Source organism: Cavia porcellus, unplaced genomic scaffold (assembly GCF_034190915.1).
Source record: "Cavia porcellus strain 051 isolate PalLab524CR breed Dunkin Hartley unplaced genomic scaffold, mCavPor4.1 scaffold_3, whole genome shotgun sequence".
Classification (NCBI taxonomy): domain Eukaryota; kingdom Metazoa; phylum Chordata; class Mammalia; order Rodentia; family Caviidae; genus Cavia; species Cavia porcellus.
The window spans coordinates 71,135,359-71,154,709 of record NW_026947486.1 but is presented as its reverse complement, the minus strand read 5'-3'; the positions used below and the strand labels follow the sequence as shown (position 1 = coordinate 71,154,709).

At 38.1% G+C, this 19,351-nt stretch overlaps 1 protein-coding gene across 3 annotated transcripts in view; it reads right to left on the bottom strand.

Annotated features, from left to right (window-relative positions):
* Pak3 (p21 (RAC1) activated kinase 3) overlaps positions 1-19,351 on the bottom strand; it is a 327,193-nt gene that overhangs the window by 267,001 nt on the left and 40,841 nt on the right. For 2 of the 3 annotated variants that reach the window (XM_063246284.1, XM_063246283.1), the window contains exon 2: positions 7,502-7,593. The exons of the other annotated variant lie outside the window; for it this stretch is intronic. The gene's annotated coding sequence lies outside the window, so the exon portion shown is untranslated. The remainder of the gene's footprint in view (positions 1-7,501; positions 7,594-19,351) is intronic. 3 annotated transcript variants of the gene reach the window in all.

The window sequence follows — 19,351 nt, the reverse complement described above, 5'->3', positions numbered from 1 at the left end:
AATGCTAGCTGCCACAGAATGAGAATTTGGGCTCACACTGACTTCTAGGAATCATATACTTCTTGCACTGAATAGAACCTGGAACTCTGCAAATCTTGCAGGATCTTGCAATGTAAGTGAAAGTGTATAAAGATAGAGCAGCAAGTGTCCCTGGAACAATGGATGTGCTGACAATCACAGACAGTCCCCAGCTTAGATAAATAGGACTCACAGATGGTTGTTTAGAAAACAAGACTTTCCCCAAGAGGAATGTCACTTTTAATAGTTGTAAATACTTAAATCAATCTACCAAACATATCTAAAGTACTGCTACTGCTGTGGAACCTAGCCCACAGACTTTATGGGAGAGTAAGAGAGAACAATGAGATAAGGCTGAAAAGGCAGAAAGTGACCAGATTCTGTCAGGCCATGATGACCCAGGAAAAAAAGCTGAGTTTTATTGCAAGTATGATGGGAAGTCACTGAAAGTTTTTAAATAGAGGGATGATATTACCTGATTTAGATTTTTAACATAACGGACTGATGTTGTAATAAGAAACCATACAGAGTGTGGTAATTTAGTGAGACAGATCAGATTTGAATCTCAACTCTATCCCTTTGTAGCTTGCATCTCTTCTGTTCAGTGGACATATAGTGGAACTTACCACACAGGTGGTCTTGTGTGGGTCACTGGGGTGAAAAGTATAAAAATTTATGTGACGAGCTCAGTTTAGTGTCTGCCCACAGTGAGCACTCAATATGTGTTAGCTGCAATTAGTATTAGAATGATCAGAAGTACTACTTTAATATTATAATCACAAATTTGAATAAAATACATAAGATGTGGTCTAGATCAAGTATTATGCCACTGGTGATTGAAATGAATATTTTAGACTCCTAAGACCTAACACCACGATGGAGTCTTGAGTGGCAAAAGAAGCCTGGGGTCGCTGCTAAATAATGATGGGTGTTCCACTATCTCTTCTTCCAAGCTCAGGATCCGATCTTACAGCTGGTTGTGCCATTGCACAGAGCTACTTTTGAACATACAGCGAGATGAGAGAGAAGGCAAAGAAAAAAAAAATTCCTCACCCTAGTCACTTTCTCAAAATCCCAGTGTGTATTCATTCAAAACTGAAGTACCTCCTGTGTACTGGCTGGCTCAGGGCCATACCATCTTTCCAGCAACAGCTGAGTCATGAGCACCATGGAGAAGCTTCACCAGGCCGAGCTGTGCCCCTACACTGTGAGAATTGTGCAGTGTAGCAACTGAGATGAGACAGACGCCAAGGATTCCAGCCACAGTGAACATGGGCTTTTTGTTTCTGGCTTTTGTTTTGAGTTACACAAAGTGATTAACAACCTTCTAGAAAACAGGGGAAGGCTCGAATGCCAGTGTGGCATGTGCCTCACACACACACTCTGTGCTGCAAACAGAACAAACTCAGAAAATGAGAATGATGAAGAGGAATTTCTCTTTTGGCACAGCCCTGAGCTCCAAGGTCTTCTGTGGCCTCACCGAGTATATAAAGCCCAACAAGGAATGAGTGACTGTCAGGAATGAGTGACTACAATAATACCTCACTTTTACCTTAACCCTTGTGGAGTTGTGCCATGCCAACCGATTCTTAAACTGCCTCAGCCTGGAGCCAGTTTGGTGTGCCAGAAGCGCAGCAGGAGTGACTTAAATTAAAGATAAGGTGCTATTCAGTTCCTTTGCTGCCAGCATTATTCCTTGCTCAATTCCTTAACATCTACTTTCATATATTCATTCACTGACCATTTGCTTATTCCACAGCATTTACTAAGGGCCTCCATGTGCCAGGTACAGTGTTAAGTACTGGAGATGTACAAGACTAAGATCCCCCAAAAGTGGGATGATAGATCATTTTCATTAGAATATTATTTTTCCCAGCTAAAAAAGTAACTAAACCGCTCTCTAGACCCTAATTTCTCTAATTCGTTTCCTACATGTTACTTTTGCCCCTGATCTTCTTCACATTTTACTAAAACTTTGAGACATTTATTTATATCCATTGTTTCCAAATCTTCTCCTTTCTTTTTCTCTTGAATTCACTTTAATTATTGTCCTGATTGAGATCACCGGTAACCTCCATATTGCAAAATCCAATGGTGAATTCTCAGTGCTCATCTAAGCTGAGGTGTCTTCAGTGTATCTTCACAACTTCACTCTCTTTTCCTTGAGCCATCTATTAGCCTTCTTTCTTCTTCTCTGGCTTCTTCTCAACATCCTTTGCTTGCTGCTTTTCAACCCAACTTATAGATTTTGGAATGCTTTAGGGTTTACCTTTGTACCTCACATCTTTACTCCTTAAATTTACTACGTATGTGATTATCCAGGCTTGGCTCCCAAAGTTCTATCTCCAGACCAAAACTTGTCTATGGACTCCAGGTACTATATCTAACTCTACTTGACATCTCCATTTTGATGTTAAATGGGCACTTATCTCAGTTTGTTTGGGCAGCTATGAAAAGCATACTCTGAATAACTTACAGAAAGCCAAAAATTTTTCACAGTTCTGGAGATTGAGTTGCCCAAGTTCAAGATGCCACTGGTGTCTGGTGAAGGGATACTTTCTCTCTGTTGGCACCTTATTGCTGTGTCTTCACATGATGGAAGGAGTGAGAAGCTGCATGCAGGTCTCTATTATAAAAGCGCTAATAACCATTCATGAGGTCTTTATTCTCATGACCTAAGGCCACAAATCCCAGTTCTATTAATAAGGATTTCAATATATGAATTTGAGAAAACACAAACATTCGGACCTTGAATATATATAGCTCAAAACTAAGCCCTTGATATTTATCCCTAAATCCTACTCTTCCCCCCAATCCTCATCTCAGCTAAGTAGCAACTCCATGATTATAGATGATCAGTTCAAAATCTATGTGGTGTTTCATGACTATACTTTGTCTTGTATTCAACACACAGTCCATTAGCAAGTCCTGCATACTCTCTCTTTCAAAACACATACATACAGATTTTGACCACTTCTCATCAGTTCCCATATTACTGCCATTTCAACCACCATTTTCAAAGTCACCATCATTTTTCACTTGGATTATTGTAGTAGCCTCCTGGCTGATTCTGCTGCTTCTACTCTATACTCTTCAATTTATTGTAAACAGAGTACATTTATTGAGCCTATTAAAATCTAGGTCAGATTATACTTCTTTCTGCTCACTGAAGTACTTTTTCAGCAAAAGCTAGAGCTCTCATGGAAAGTTTCACAGCTTCAATTACCTGACCTCTATTAATTCTTTGAATTTATCCCCTGCAACTCTTCCCCTTGTTCTCACACTTCCAGTTACACTAAACTCGCTGTTCTTCAACCTCACAGGTAGGACCTAGCCTTAGGGCATTTGCATACTCTATTCTGCCTTAAATGCTCTACATATGAATAAATCCAGATTAAGAATTTTTTTTTTTGGTACCAGGGATCAAACTCATGACTTCCTTTTTGCCAGGCAGGCATTTATGCTGGTGAGCTACATCCCCAGCCTCCCCCTTTTTAATTTCCTTAAGGTGTTTACTCAATATTTACTTGTCTAGGCCACTCCAACTACATAATGTCATCTAATTTTCTGCTTCATTTTTCCTTAACATTTATTGCCTATCATGCTATATGTCTTTGCATGCCTATGCATACTATATGGATACTATACTATATGCATACTATATGACAGGCTTCCATAACAAAATACCATAGACTTTGTAGCTCAAATAAAAGTTTATCTTATCATTCCTTAGAGTGAAAAATCCAAGATTAAGGCACAAAGTAGGTTGCCATTCTCTTCTCTTGGCTCATAAGTAACTACTATCGTTACGTGTGTTTATATGACCTCTTTTTTGCGAACACACATATACACAGAGTCAGAGACTAATGGCTGAGGACCAATAAGTTTGAGAATAATGCAGGGGATGGGGAACTACCTGAGATAGAGAATACAGGCAAGGGTTTTCTTTTCTTTTTTTTTTTTTCTGTGATGGTTACATGAGAAAAACTAAAAAATAAAAAAGTGGGAAATTGGGACAAAAATGGGGTTCAATTACTGGCAGAGGATCAGAACAAGCGTGAAGACATTGAAGTAGAAATGAGTTTGGCATGTTCCCAGAACAGAAGGCTGTTGTGGAGGAGTGGAGTGGGCAAAATGAGAAAGGAAGGGCCAAGCTCATAGATCAAAGTGAAGGCTGTCAACCTTAGCTAAATATTAAAACTACCTGGGGAGTATTTGTAAATACAAATGCTTGGGATTCACCAAGGAAACAACTTAGGAGGCTGATGTGGCAGTCTAAGAGGAATTTGATGTTGGACTGGCCTGGGCTGGGATGATGGTCTAATGGATATTGCTTTTCTTCTACATAGCAAAATCTTGAGAATGATATGCTAATCCATTCTATTCACATAAACTTACACACAATGCCACTGGCTAAAGAACAGCTTTCCATAGATTATTCCATAGATTCCATTTCCATATTATTCCATAGATTGCTAGTTCTGCGATTAATGGTTCAGTAGTTGGAACCATGATCTACTCTGGCCTTCCCAGTTGATCAGCTAATGGGTGAGGTGCTTTCTAACTGGCAAATAATTTAATCACAAAGGTACTTAGAAAAAGTAATACAAAGCTTCAGTCACCTAAATTTTAAAGAATCCCACAAATTTCCAGCACTGGCTCTTTTACGCTTTCTTTGGAGTGGTGAGAGAATAATACACTTTCAAGGGAGTTTATAAATTAGAGGAAGAACTTAAATCAAGAACACAAAAGAAATAACAGAAGAAAGAATGAGACAAGCATCTAGAGAGAGGCATAAATGTAATCACTAACTGCTATCATTTATTTAGCACTCAGTTTATGGGAGTATTATGTTGCGTGCTTTACATATGCTCTCATTTAATCTTCACAATGACTCTGTGGAGTAGGCAAAATGATCACCCATGACAAAGATAATGGTAGCAGCTAGTAAGTTGCTTACAAAATAACACTAAGTGCTTAATATCACCTAGTAATTAGGCCAAGTGTTTTACTGTATCTTGCATAGTTATACAGACATTTCCTTATTTAACACCTGAGTTCCATTCCTGCTACTAGGTCCTTAAATGAATTTGTTGCTAAATAAGGAATTGTATGCGGTATGGACCTTACAATATTCAGAACAAATACACAGTCTAAAGAAACTCCAACTTGATGGCTTTGCTTTCATTTGCATAACTCTTGCATGCAGTACTGTATTGTATAATAGAACGTAAAACTACAGTACTGTACAATACAATCAGCAAAACTTACAGTATAGTAAGCCCTTGACTTACAAACATTTGAGTTGTGAACTTTTTTTTCTGTCTTGTATATGACTCACTTTGTTGGTTTATGAATGACTCTGACTTGTGAACAATTCTTCCAGAACAGAACTCATTTGTAAGTCAGGGATTTACTGTACTGTACAAACAAGGTATGCTGTACCAAGAAAAAAATACATTGAGGCTCTAAAAACAAGATATATAGAACTGTACAAAAAAAGGTCAAAAGTTTCAATAATGGGCCTTGGTCATAAATCTAAACAGTTGTTAAAAAGGTAGGTTGTTAAACAAAGAGTACCTGTATACTCATTCTGTAAATGAGGATAATGAGGATGAGAAAAAAATTACTGACTTATCCAAGATCACAGAGGTAAGCAGATGCAGCTCTGATACTCAAACACAGGTTTGACATTCAAAGTCATTTTCTTAAAGTGTTCTGAAAGCTCCACATTGATCTGCAAGGTGCACATACTCAGAGAGAAAGACCCCCAAGAAGGAGTAAATGCATGAAGATGAGAGATGAAGTTCATACTCATGATCTCGTAAGTGGCTCCTTTTGATCAGAACTGAGGGTGTAAAATGGGACAATAGTGCCTGGATGGCAATCGTTTGCCAGACTCTTGCCTGACTCAGCTTGCCTGTGCCAGCCAGGGGCTTTAGTGTCCCATCAACCTGAATCTTCATTTTTAAGTGCTTTAGTCTTCTACAAATGCTTTGGAATTCAAACAGCCTTAATTCAACTCCAAAGCAAGACAAAGTATAGATTTTCAAAGTCAAGTCATCACAAGGAAGTTGCTAACTCTCCCATTGGTTCTTTCTTAGGTGGAGCAACCCTGTGGGTTTCAGGAAATTGAAAATCATCCAAAAAAGACAAGAGAAAGCTGGATATGGTGGCACATGCTTGTAATACCAGCACTCAGGAGGCTGAGGCAAGAGGATCATCACGAGTTCGAGGCCTGCCTGGGCTACACAGTGAGTTCAAGTCCAGCCTGAACCACAAAGTGCAACCATGTCTCAAAAAAACAAAACACACACCGCATGCTCACACACACACACACACACACACACACCCTAGGAGAAGCAACAGGCAGCACCAAACACAACTCATCAAGATAGCAAAGAAAGTTTATTGCATAACACTACTTTTAACAGCAAACATTTGGCACTGATTTAATTCATCAATATAGGTTGTTGAAGTAAAATTATAACATAAATGTAGAAAAGAACATTATATCGTTGTTAAAAAGACTGAGATAAAAACTGTACTAAGGAAAGATATTTCCAAAAGATTGTGGTCATACAATAATCCTTATAATCAGATTCTGTATAGCTTATATCCTAATGTTTCTCTGAAGCCTCATTTGCTCATAGGTGGAGGTAGTGGGAAGTGACTAGATCATGGGCATGTGATACCAGGTCATTCCTCTGATCGTTTTAACATAGTTCTGAGTATGAATGATGGATTTATTGAAGAGGTAAGACCCACATTGGGTATGGATGCCATGAACCAATAGGCACACAGCTTAGATGGAATAAAAAGGAAAGAAGAAGGAAGGCTGCTGCTTTCTGCCTGCCATGCTGCCCTGCGTTAGGGCTATCTGACTGTGGACTGAAACTTCCACAAACTGTGAGCTAAAATAAACCTTTCTTCCTTTAACTTGTGTGCATCAGGTATTTTTGTCCCAGCAACAAGGAAAGTAACTAAGATATACCTCATTAAAACCCTGAAGCTGTATTTACATTTGCTTCAGACCATTAATTGAAGTTATCTAGTATGGTATCAGGACACAAGATTACAGATGGACTTTAATGTTCTAATTTGTATAACTGTGCACGTTGTTGACCTTTACAAAAGCCCTTGTTACTTTCATAATTGGAAAAAAAACTATACTAGCATTTTTTTCCATTTTGCAAAACAAAAAAATCCCATCTTAATTCATCTTTGTCCATCTTGTCTTTTGAAATGACAACATATTTTGGATTTAGTAGTGTATTTGAAATTGCCTCCTATTAATTTTCTAATAAGTAAACTAAAATAAGACGGTGAGTATTAACCAGGTTATAATATAGGAAACAGACTGGCAATTCATTAAACTTTTTTACCAAAGCATATGTGGCAACCAGCAGAAATGTCTTAGAGAAGAGTCATAGGGCTTTTCCAAATTTATTAATAATTTAGATGACATAGAAATTGTACTTACCACGTCTGAAGATAACTCAAAGCTGGCAGGGTATCAAACACGTTGCAGGATAAAACAAATTCAAAGCAAGCTCAAGTGGCTGGAATACTGCGCTAAAATTTAAAAAGCGAAATTAAAGTAAGGTAAAGAAATAATTCTCAATTAAAAATGTAAATCCATTCTGAGAGACCAACAAAGAGACAATGTGTCAACTGAAGCTCATATAACTAAGAAGCAAGCCCTCCCTACCAAAAACATTTGTTGAGGTTTGACTTAACTCAGAAAAATAATTTAAGCCAATAGTTTAAGGTAATGTAACTAAATTATTTAATTGGTAAAATACTACTGCACAATTTTAGGTTGTATTAATTAAGGTTTCTAGATCCTAAACTGTAATCATCACCCTATAATCTTCACTGTGCCCTCCTGGATTCTCCTGTTTAATTCGAGTCATCACATTTTAAGAGTCACTGAGAAAAGGCAATACCTCCAGAGGACATGAGATTGGAAAAGGAAATAATTCCATAATCAAAGTGGCTTCTGAAGAGACCAGAGACATGGTTATAGTAAAGGAGAAAGATTGGTGGGTATATAAAATAGTCACCTGTCTTCAAGTAGTCACTGGTGTTTTCCTAAGGAAGGTGCGTACTTATTCTGCGTTATTTAGGTGACAGAACTAGGACTACTGCCACCCAGTGGTAGCAAGGAGGCAGATTGTCAGGAAAAACGGTCAAAGGGCTTTCTGACCTTGAGAAAAGTGCTGCCAGAAATTGAGCAGGATGGTAAGGCAGGGAAGGTTTAAGTCAAGGCTGGATAAGCAGATCCATAGTGGCACAATGTTATTAGCTGGGTTCCTTTCAACTCTGAGAGATGCATCTCTTCACGCTATTCTTTGTCGTCATCTCTTTTCTATGTTCTCTTCTGTACCAGTGAACCACTCTACAGTTCACAGAGTGGTAAGGCTAGCTCTTCAGGACTACTGGGGCTTATGTCTCTTGTTTATTGTTGTCCAAGGCCTGTGTAGGTAAAACTCAATTCTTATAAGAGGGCTGAATACCTGGCAAAAGTCAAATTATGTCCCCCCATGAAACAGCCCTTTTGCAGCTTTCCATCACCTTGCAAATAACAGTTATCACAATGATCTAAAGCCCTAAAAATATGATCGAGTTGATCTACCTGACCTTCTGCCCTGTTACTCTTCCTCTCATTCAATCCCCTCCTGCAATATGGGCTTTCTGATAGGTTCATTTTTTGTCTGTTTGGTGGTCCTGGGGATTGAACCCGAGGCCTTTGTTATGAGCTACATCTTCAATTCCCACGTTTTAAATTTGAGAAAAGATTTTGCTAAGCCTTTCAGTTGCCCATAGTGGCCTGGAATTTATGATCCTCCTGTCTCCGCGTCCCAGAATGCTAGGATAAAAGGCTTTGGTGGTTTCTTAAAGGCCAGATGCTCCTGACTGTGAGTTTGCTGTTTGTAACACTACTCTGAGATAACAGCTTTTTCACCTCTTTTGGGACTAATCTCACATAACACCCTCTCAGTGAGGCCCTGCTGGCCAACCCTTTCTAAAATCACAAGATGTGAGGCTTTTCCCCACCATACCAGTACACTTGTGTGCATGCACACATACGCACATCTGGCATTTTGAAATTCCTTATAACTTCATCTGAAGTACTTAATATGAGGCAAAATTATATTTTATATTTTTATTTTGCTTCCGTATGTTCTTATATTGGCCTTTAAATTCTTCACATGCAAGAACTATGCCAGATACTCAGTAAATGTTTAATGAATTGCATCCCAGATCCATGTCATTTTCTTCAGTGTTATTTATTTCAATTAAGGAAATCTATGTCAGTGAAATATTTTTAAAAAGAACTGTCAGATGTAAAACTGGATCAAAAGTATTGAGACAGTTTGGGCTGGTTTTGTCTGTTTCTTTCAGTTTCCCGAATGTTCTGTTATGTGATCACATTACATTAAAAATCAATTGATCATAGTAAGGACAGTACCTAATATTTACTGAGTGATTATCCATGTACCAAGCACAGAGATAACCACTTTAATTAGATTAACTCACTTAATCCCCAAAATAATCTTTAACAGTTGGCACATTGTAAAGGCTAGCAAACTGAAAAAAACAAGAGGTAATATGACTTGCTCAAGTTCACACAGCTGATAAAAGGCAAATTCCAAAGTGATGATAATGATGACAACTAACATTTATTTAATACTAACCATTCACCAGGCACTGTGCAAAATGTTCAACACACATCATCTCACTTAAAGCTAGAACAGCCCTATGAGGTAGAAAGTAGTGTAAGATCAATTTTCAGTATTAGGGCCTCATGATACACAATCAGTCATACCCACTGTTTCACTTAGCGTCTGCCTTGGTTTCATGAAAACCATACTTTGATTCTCTCTTCTGCACTCCAGGTCAATGGCGAAGCTGGCAATAATCCTCCAGGTGCTAGGTGAACTCTCCAGTGTATGTATAAGTACTGTGTGCTAACTGATTGCGCCACAGGAGATCCCTCTTCTCAGTATTTAGAGTAGGCCTTTAGCACGTATGATTCCAACCCTTACTTACCCTGTTCATAATATCCTTCCTTCCCCTCATTAGCTCCATTCTGTCAATTTCTCCCCAAACACAGTTGAAACATAACTTCCTAAAGGGATCTTTCCATGGTCTTTCTACCACAATCTCTTTCATCATACAATCTACAAGTCTCATACCAAGTTATCATCTCTGGCTTTGCAGTGGTGGCTCTCTTCCCATTCAGATACACCCTTCTCAGTTAGACTATAAACTCATAGAGATAGCTGGGCCTTGTGCTCCTTGAATTGACATGAATCAATGGTACATTAACTTGCACATAATAAGTGCTTAATAATTATTCTGTTGATTTAACCATTATACTCTACTTTCACAGTTGCATAAATGTTCTCTATTCAAAGTACTCTCCTACATTTTATCTTGCTTTACCCTCACAGCAGCCCTGAGAGATAAAGAGAGGCAGATCTTATTTTTCTTATGTTTACAGTTAAGGAAATTGAGAGCCAAAGAGGTTAAGTAAGTTGCCTTAGGTCACATATCTAAGAATTGAGCCTTGCTTTCTGGACTTTGAGCCCCAGAATCTACATTATACTATGATTGCACTAGAAAGGCTTCCCTCGTAGGAGTGATGCTAATAACATTCCTATAAAGATCTTGTCTTGATTCTATCACAGGGGTAAAAGCAATAAAGAGCACCAAGAGGCAATATCCTCAGTTGAGACTGGGAAGGCAGGTAAATTCATCCACTCTGGTGAGAAGTGCCTGGGGCTTGTCAGATGGATGGTGATAAGTATGTTACAGTCTTTGTGAGGAGGAAACTAGGCACTGAACGCTGTTCTCTAAACAGGTAGATTAGCTCAAACCTGAACAGAAGGGCATCAGCGTAGCAGGCACCATGGTGAATGTGAAGTACTAAACATAGGTTCAGGATGTAGGTTCTGCCATAAGCTAGCTGTGTGGCACAAAAAAAGCTACTGTTTCCTCACCAGAGGCCCCCAATTTATAAGACTGCTTGCAGACTCAACATTCCATAAATCCATGACACATGTCACAAACTAGTTATCCATGAAGCTGTACCCAGGCCATGGGTATATTTTCTTTGTAGTGTTAAAATGTATTGAATTCTTAACCAACTTTATACACTTCCTAAAAGTGTTTTTACCAAGGAACATGGACATTGTAAAATCAAATTATTTTACAGAAATATTCAGATGTCCACACTCTCTACAAATGTAGGACCTGGCTTAGCAATGAGAGGATTCACACTAACTTTGATTTCTGATCTTTAAGGAAAAAAAGAGCACATGTGGGTTATTTTCTCATCTGTTTATTATTTGTAATATAGTAGCAGGTAGTGTGATAAGTACTATGGGGGAAAATATAAAGCTAGATGAGAGATCAGAAATTCTGAAGTGGTAAGGTTGAGAGATTCTGTAAGGCCTACAGTTTTACAGAAAGGGAAGAGAGAAAGTCTCACTGAAAAGGGGACCATGTTGTTACAGGACTATAATGAACTGGAACCATGCAGTGGCTTCTCCTTTAGACAGAGCATGTGGATGAAAGGTTAAGGGTGGTAATATCCTCAATAAAGCAAGTGCAGAGTAAATAGACACTGCTGTTGGTTGACATGAAGCAAAACAGAATTTAAAACGAAATATTTGTTCTTTAAAAGGCAATAAAAAGTTTCAGATAATAAAATAAATATCAAAGTCTAGGAGGAGAGGTAATTAGTGTGCATAGCAGTTGTTTGGATAGGAGCTTGGCACATTGTACAAAAGCACTTACTACCCAAGAGCAATTAAACATCCCACTAAAATTAAATGCTTTGTCTATGTAATGAGGTCAGTGCAATTAACCTGATACCTGTAGCCATATCCCTGAATTGCCCTTACATCTCAGGCCAGGGCTGTTACATGGTATTAGAGTACTCTAATCACAGAAGGACCAACTCTGTAGACCCAAGTACACAAGAGAGAGATGAGGACCGAAGAGGAATGGAGTCATCTCTTTTCTTTTTTAGTCATGTTTAGAGGGACTTGAAAGATCATTGCTCTGATGCTTGTTTCTCCAACAGAAATGAGTACTTCAAACATTTTTATTATGATCTACAGCATAATAACTTTATATATAACCCTATATTACTATATATAAAGAAACACTTCATGGAGCAATAGTCACCATTAATGTGTACTGTGCACATTGTTATTTCCTATTCCATTCTTTGTTGTTATTGTTTTGGGAGTTTTATTTTGCTTTGCTATTTGTTTTTGAGACAGGGTCTCACTATGTAGCACAGGCTGGCCTTGAATTCATGGTGGTCCTCTTGTCTCAGCCTTACACTGTACTGGGATTAAAGGCCTGTACCACGAAGCCCTGCCAGTTTTTGCTGTTGTTATTGTTTGTGATGCTGGAAACTACCCACTGTGTATATTTCTTGATCAGTGGGTTAACAATCAGCAGTTTGAAAAACACTGCCTTAGAACAAGTGTTTCAAAATCTGGTCCCACATCACAATCTGTTGGAGTTTTTGTTAAACAAATGTGTGTGTGTGTGTGTGTGTGTGTGTGTGTGTGTGTGTGTGTGTGTGTATGATGCTAGGGATGTAATCCAGGGACTCACACTTGTGAGTACAAGTGATCTACCACTGAACCATACTCTTACCTGCAACACATGCATATTCTTGTGTTCTTTTGCAAATCTTATGCCGAATTTTTTCAGTGTACATCCCAGAAACCTGTTCTTTGACCAAGAAGCAGATGTGTACTGACATTAGGAAATTATAGGTCTCCTCAACAACAGAAACAAATGACATCAAATAAATATTGTCAAATGTGTACTTCATGCCAGCACTGTTGGCATAAGAGTTTTCCATACATTATCTCTCTCTAGTCCTCCCAATAACTCCATATTACAAACAACAAGACTGTGTCTCAATCAGCTTCAGTGAGTTGATAAAAGATACATGCAAAGAGGTTAAGGGAGTGGAAGGGCTATGATCCATAAGGGATGAGTCTGTTTGATCCCAGTGTTCTACCATAGCAACTCTCTTAAACCTCTCCACTCCCGTGTGCACCTCTAGAGGCCTTGAATCTGTTCTGGAATGTTTTATACTAATCCAAATTCTGAGTCATACACAAAAATGGTCCAAACAGCAGAGGCAAGGAGCAGACATAAAGTGACAATAACACCTTGCACATATACTGAGTTTTCCTGCTTCCAAATCATATATGTGTATCTACCTTCTCCACACATATGCCATTCAGTTATGCTTTGAATCAGAAAATATAGATGAGAAAACAGATTTTTTAAAAGGCAAAGCAACTTGTCTAAAATCTCCTAGCAAATTCACAGCCAAGCTGCAGCACTTTGACTCCCTCTGGCAGAGTCTAATGCTGTACTTGGGTTAGCTTTCTCCAGAGCTCCCAGCTTCACTTTAATTTCCAGCGTATAAGAATTATAGCTTCCTTTAAAGGAGAATAAGAAGAGCTGGTTGGCTGTCTACATCTCTTTCCATAGAATTTACCATCAAGTGCAGAAATGAACCCGCTCTCCATATACTCTGTGTGAAGGACAGGTTGCCCTGACCTCTACAGGAGTGTGCTAAGGACTTGCTGCATGTCTATTTTTGCCGTGCAACTTGCAAAAAGCTCTGTTCTGTGCTTCAAAGAAAAATAATGGATTTCATGATGAAAGGGAAATGTGCCATCCCTCCCATTGAGGCTAAATGCCACCAGCCACTAGCAAAACAGCTTTGGAAGTCTCTGCCCAGCAAAATGTTGCAAGTCCCTGGAAAACCTAGGTGTTAGAGACATTCCTTTGTGATTGGCAGAAAGGGGCTGGAGGGATGAATGGCCTCCATTTAGCTTCTTCAGATGAGTCCCTCCCTCTGTTAAGGACATCTTTCCTGTTTCTGCCACAGGCTAGGGTGTTGTTTCTGTATGCACATGGTTATGGCACAAATGACTAGTTATTTTTCAAACACTGTATTGATTCCCGTATTTTTCTTCACCCATTTCCCTTTATAATACAAGTCTTTTGTTTCCCCACTTAACAGCTCTTGACACAATCCTCTCACTCACCCAACACACACACACACACACACACACACACAATTTGGTGAAAATAAATAAAGGCAAGACTCTTTTGTTTTGGTATCAATCAACTGCTCTTTAAAATTAATAGCAAAACAGGCCTGTTAGGTCCTTTCTACATGCTCTGTTAAGTTCTTTCTCTGGTTCTAGGGTTCTAAGAAAAATACATGGGGAAAGCTCCCAAATAATGCCCATGAGTTTGTGATTCAATTGCTGAGCAAGGAAGAGTAAATTGACTTGAAATTGTGTTTTAAATAGTGTTTTTTTGTTAATGGGAATGAAAATGTTGGATAAAGAAAAAAAATATTTCTATTATGCCTATGAGGATGCTAGACATAATACTATAGAGTTTTGATGCTTCCAAAGCATATGTCCAAAAAAGCAACAACAAAGAAGCATACTGAGATGCCAACATCCTAATGATCATAAATACACTGCTTTTCCCCCTGCTTGTTTTATTTTTCGTTCTCTTTTTTGGTGAGTCATGGCTTTAAAGCCTGCCTTGTCAGTTGCCTTTATATCATGTGCCAATTTCTTTTCCGACTTGAAGGCAGTGGGCACTATTCAGACCTGTAATAGCTTAAGTTTCAGCTGCTAATGCCATTTTCACCTCAATTGAAGCATTTCATTTGATGTCAGAAAAATTCAAAGAAAGGTTGAATTTGCTTTGAACCTGCAACTCCCTTTTACTTTAGAGTGTCTGGCTTTGAATGGTTTTTATAAATTTCAGTATCATAAACACAAAATATCTCAGCTCTTTAATTTCTGTTGTTAATCACGAACATAGCTCCTTCCCTGTGGGGATGCTAACTAGATCTGCGCTACCTGCTGCTTGCCAACATAGAACACATCCTTTTCCTACCTGCTTCCCGGGGCTATCTTTAAGACATGAAACTGCTCAGGGAAAGAGGGGGATGTTTCCAAGGTATTCTGCAATGGCAACTAGAGAAAATGAAGCTCACTCTCACTCTTCTGCCATACAGAGGAAGGAATCACATCAAACTGCTTGTGTATGAATCCACGTCACTGATTCTCCTTGGTCTCTGTTTGTTCACTGTCAAATGAAATAGTAGTAGTGGGTAGCTTGTAAAGTTTACTGTTGTGAACAAATGAGTAAAGAGACTACAGCCATGACAAAACACACTCCTCTCACAACTGCTAGTGATGCTGATAATTATTCTGCCTGGCTAAACCAGTCTTTCAGGTTTCTGATGTTTAACTGCCTGTGTTTTCTGGCCATTTTATTCCACCAGAGGATCTGAAGTACACTGTAAATAGGTCTGAGCTAATATACATCTTAGAGTCAAGGGAGCATAGAGTGTAAAAAGGGCCTATTTTCCTGTTAATTTATTTATTCATTCTGTAAATGTTTACTGGCTCCTTATTACACAGAAGGCACTGTGTTAGGTGAGGAAAATATAGGATGAACAAGACAAAGTTGTTGCTTAGTGGAGTTAACACTCTAGAAGTGAGGAGGTAGGAGAGGGAGGAAACAAACAAATAAGAAATATGATAAATGAGACACAAATGAGCTTATTAAGTGTGAGAGACAGAAAATGTGGTTAAGCTTGCTGGCGGAGCACAAGAGAGACGGTAAAATTAGATGAGGCTGCAGAGGAAAGCAGATCGCTGAAGTCCTGAAAGCCAGGTAAGGAGTTTTGTTCTTTACTCTAAGAATATTGAGAGATAAATGACAGGTTTGAAGCAAAGAATCAATATGCTGAAATGTTTGTCATAGTTTTTGCTAACTGTTGTATGGAGCTGAGATTTTGGAGAGCAAAACTCTTGCAGTTTTATACAAAACAGACACCCATTCTTCAAATTAAAAACTACAAAAATAGAAGTATCAATTAGCTTTCCTGTTGCTAGAAGGTAATATCTGACACCGACAAGTTAAAAGAGAGGTTAATTTGGCTCACAGTTTCAAAGAAATTCCATCCATAGATGGCAGGCTCCAAGGCAGAAACATTGTGAAGGAAGGGCATAGTGGAGCAAAAATGCTCCATTCGTTGCATCTTAGAAGCAGAGCAGGGGAATAAGGCCTAGGTAGAAGAGGTAAGGGACCAGACATAGACCCATAGACCCTGAAGCCATGCTTCGATGACTCACTTAGACACACATGAATGTGCTCCTCCAATCCCAAAACAACCCAAAGCAAATCAAGTTGCAACTTCCCCCCTTAATTGTCACATTAAATTAGTCTTTTATGGTACAACCTAATCAGATTTAAGTGCTGCCCAAAGGAGTTCATCAGAAGTATATTGGATAGCAGCCTGGACTATATGCACCCACATACTTTTCACTGTTACTGAACCTATATACTATCACCACTGTTTCCTTCCCAGATGAACCCACTCTGGGAGGGAGAGATGGGACTTCAGTGTGTAACAGCAATGGTCAGTATTAGAAATAAGGAAATTTAGAAGACACTCAGGGCCTGTAGGGGAGCAAAGTCCACTTGTGTGTGCCACTGTGTGTGCATTTTTGCACGTATATGTAAGTTCATATGTTTTCCTAAGTCTGTGCAAGACCATGTGCACAGTTACAGTTTTACATAGGAACAAGCTCTCTTAAATTACTCTCAAGCTTGGGGCCAAGAAGCCCAAAATGTCGGCATCTATCTGCACATGCTTATGTAAGTTAGTGTATATCACACACACATAGCTACAGTGTCTTTGTGTAGTATACATCCTGAACATACATAATCAGCAACCATCACAGCAAGTGTGGAAGCAACTGTGGCTGTTGTAATGGCCTTTGAAAGAGATGGTGGTGGTGTTGGCTAATACTAAGTGGTGAGAAGTGTTCAAAATTAGAATGTATTTTGAAGGTAGGTCAATAGACTTTTCTGATGGCTATGATATAACGGGGAAGGGAACAAGAGAAACTCAGGACAGTGACTAAGAGTTTGACCTTAGCAACCAGGCAAAATATAGTACTATTTACTGGAACATATTTGTAGGGAAACTATCGCAAGTCTTGCTCTGGACAGTTTCCTTCAACTCCAACCACAGAGTGCCTTGCATGCTGCACATGGAACCTGATGCTTGCCTTCATGGATTTTGGTCTTGCTTTGGTCCCATACCTTTGTTTCACCATTTGTAACATTTGGAATGAAGTATCTATCTTCTGCCACTGAATATTGAAAGTGTTTAAATTTCATTTTATTGGTACAGAAGCTCACAGCTAAGAGTCTGCCTTAAAACTCAAAGGAGACTTGGGACTTGGACATTTCAGAAGTGCTGAGACTGTTAGGACTTTGGCAATTCTTTGAGATTAAAATGTCTTTTATGTAAAAGAATGTACATGATACTTTGGGAGGATAGAGGTGGATGCTATGGTTTGTATCTAAAAACAAGGTTAATTTTTTTCATAGCCACAAGGCAATTATCACTAACAGAAAGCCAATATTCACATGAAATCTTTATTCAGTATAAATAAGTCTTTCAAACTGCACTAAATATCTCAAAACATCCTTTAGAACAAAAGAACAAAAATTACTGAGTATAGAATTCGAGCATGGTTCAATCTTTGAATTTAGTTTCCATGTTGCTTTAGTCTCCTTTAATAGAAGCATAACACAAATTTTGTCATAAAAGCACAGAAAAATGAGTATGTCAGACACACATTTATTCTTTAACACATTTCTATTGATGAATTATTAATTTTAATTTTATTAATTTTATTATACTAAAATGAGTACTTACTAGGAAAAATCACAAAAGTAAAGTATTGAGTTTTTAATATTTATTGTGTGCTTATAAAAAAGCATCAAAATTTTCAACATCAACTGTATTCTGGTGCAAAAGTCTAAAGAAGAGCAAAGCAAATAAATTCTTACATGAACTACAATGAAAATACCACTAGGACTTTACAAAAAAATCTTTATTTCAATTATCACACTTAAAATAGTTTGCATACATGACAACAGCGCACTCCATACACATATATCATTTAAACTGACAGCACATGTGTTTTGCTTTTCTGGTCTTTTTGTAGGGCATACTTGACATCTAAGTAGTCTTTCTGTTTTGTCAGGAGTTTCTTATTATATTGTACAGTGAGTAACTATCAGGAACATAAAATACTAATAAAATAAAGTATTAAATTCTTTATATGTATTGTGTGCTTAGAATAAACATCATTTTTGCATCAGTTGTGAACTTGCTTACAAAAACAGAAAGATAACATCAGAAATAAATTTCTATATGAACTACAGTGAAAATATCAATATTTGAAAAAAAGATTGAAAATAACAATAAACTCTACCACAAAAATAAGCATTGCTTCAACTGTCACACCCAAGGCAATCTTCACACACGTCAGCTGTATGTTCCATGGACACATCTTGCCTACAAAGAGACCACATGTTCTTAGTTTCCCATTCCTGTGTGGCAGTCTTGTCACCTCTCTTCTCATTCTGTTCTGTCAGAAGCTTCCTACTATATTGTGTAACAATGCACTTAGTAGAAAAATAAGATATCAATGAAATAAAATGCCAAACATATAATAAGTGCTTAAAATAGACATCAACATTTTAAAATCAGCTGTTTACCTGCTTACAAAACAGGTTAAAAGACAACATCGAAACTGAAAACCTATGTGAACTACAATGTAAATACAGAAGTCTACCACTAAAATAAGCTTTGCTTCAACTGTCACACTCAAAGCAGACTTCACACATGACAACTGCATGTTCCATACACAAATATCACTTACATTGATGGCACATATGTTTTGTTTTCCTGTCCTTTATTGTGGGGCACAGTTGACATCTTTTTGGTATTTTTGTTGTCATGGTACGTCTTTGTGCTGCTGTGCCTGCCTGTTCACCTGTCAGCTGACCAGTGGTCTCCACAATATTTTTGCAGTTTCTTTGGCAGATACATTTTGTTTTTCCTCTGCTGTAAATGATTTCTTATGAGCTCTAGTTCCCTAAGAAAATCCCTCTGTGATATTTTGAAATTATTATTTTATTTGTAAACTACTAAAATTATATCATACATGTTTAAGATCAAATAAAGCACAAATTTGGCCAAAGCTTTGGTTTCAAGTTACATCACAGTTGCTGCATAACTCACCAACATCTATTTCACCTTTGATTTTCATGTAGAAAGTTTCCATCCCAGGCTTCCTTTTTGTCAAAGTTTCCCTATCAATATCTTCATCATGGAGAAATGCAGACATCAGCAGTACCAGTTTGTTTTTCTTTCATTATA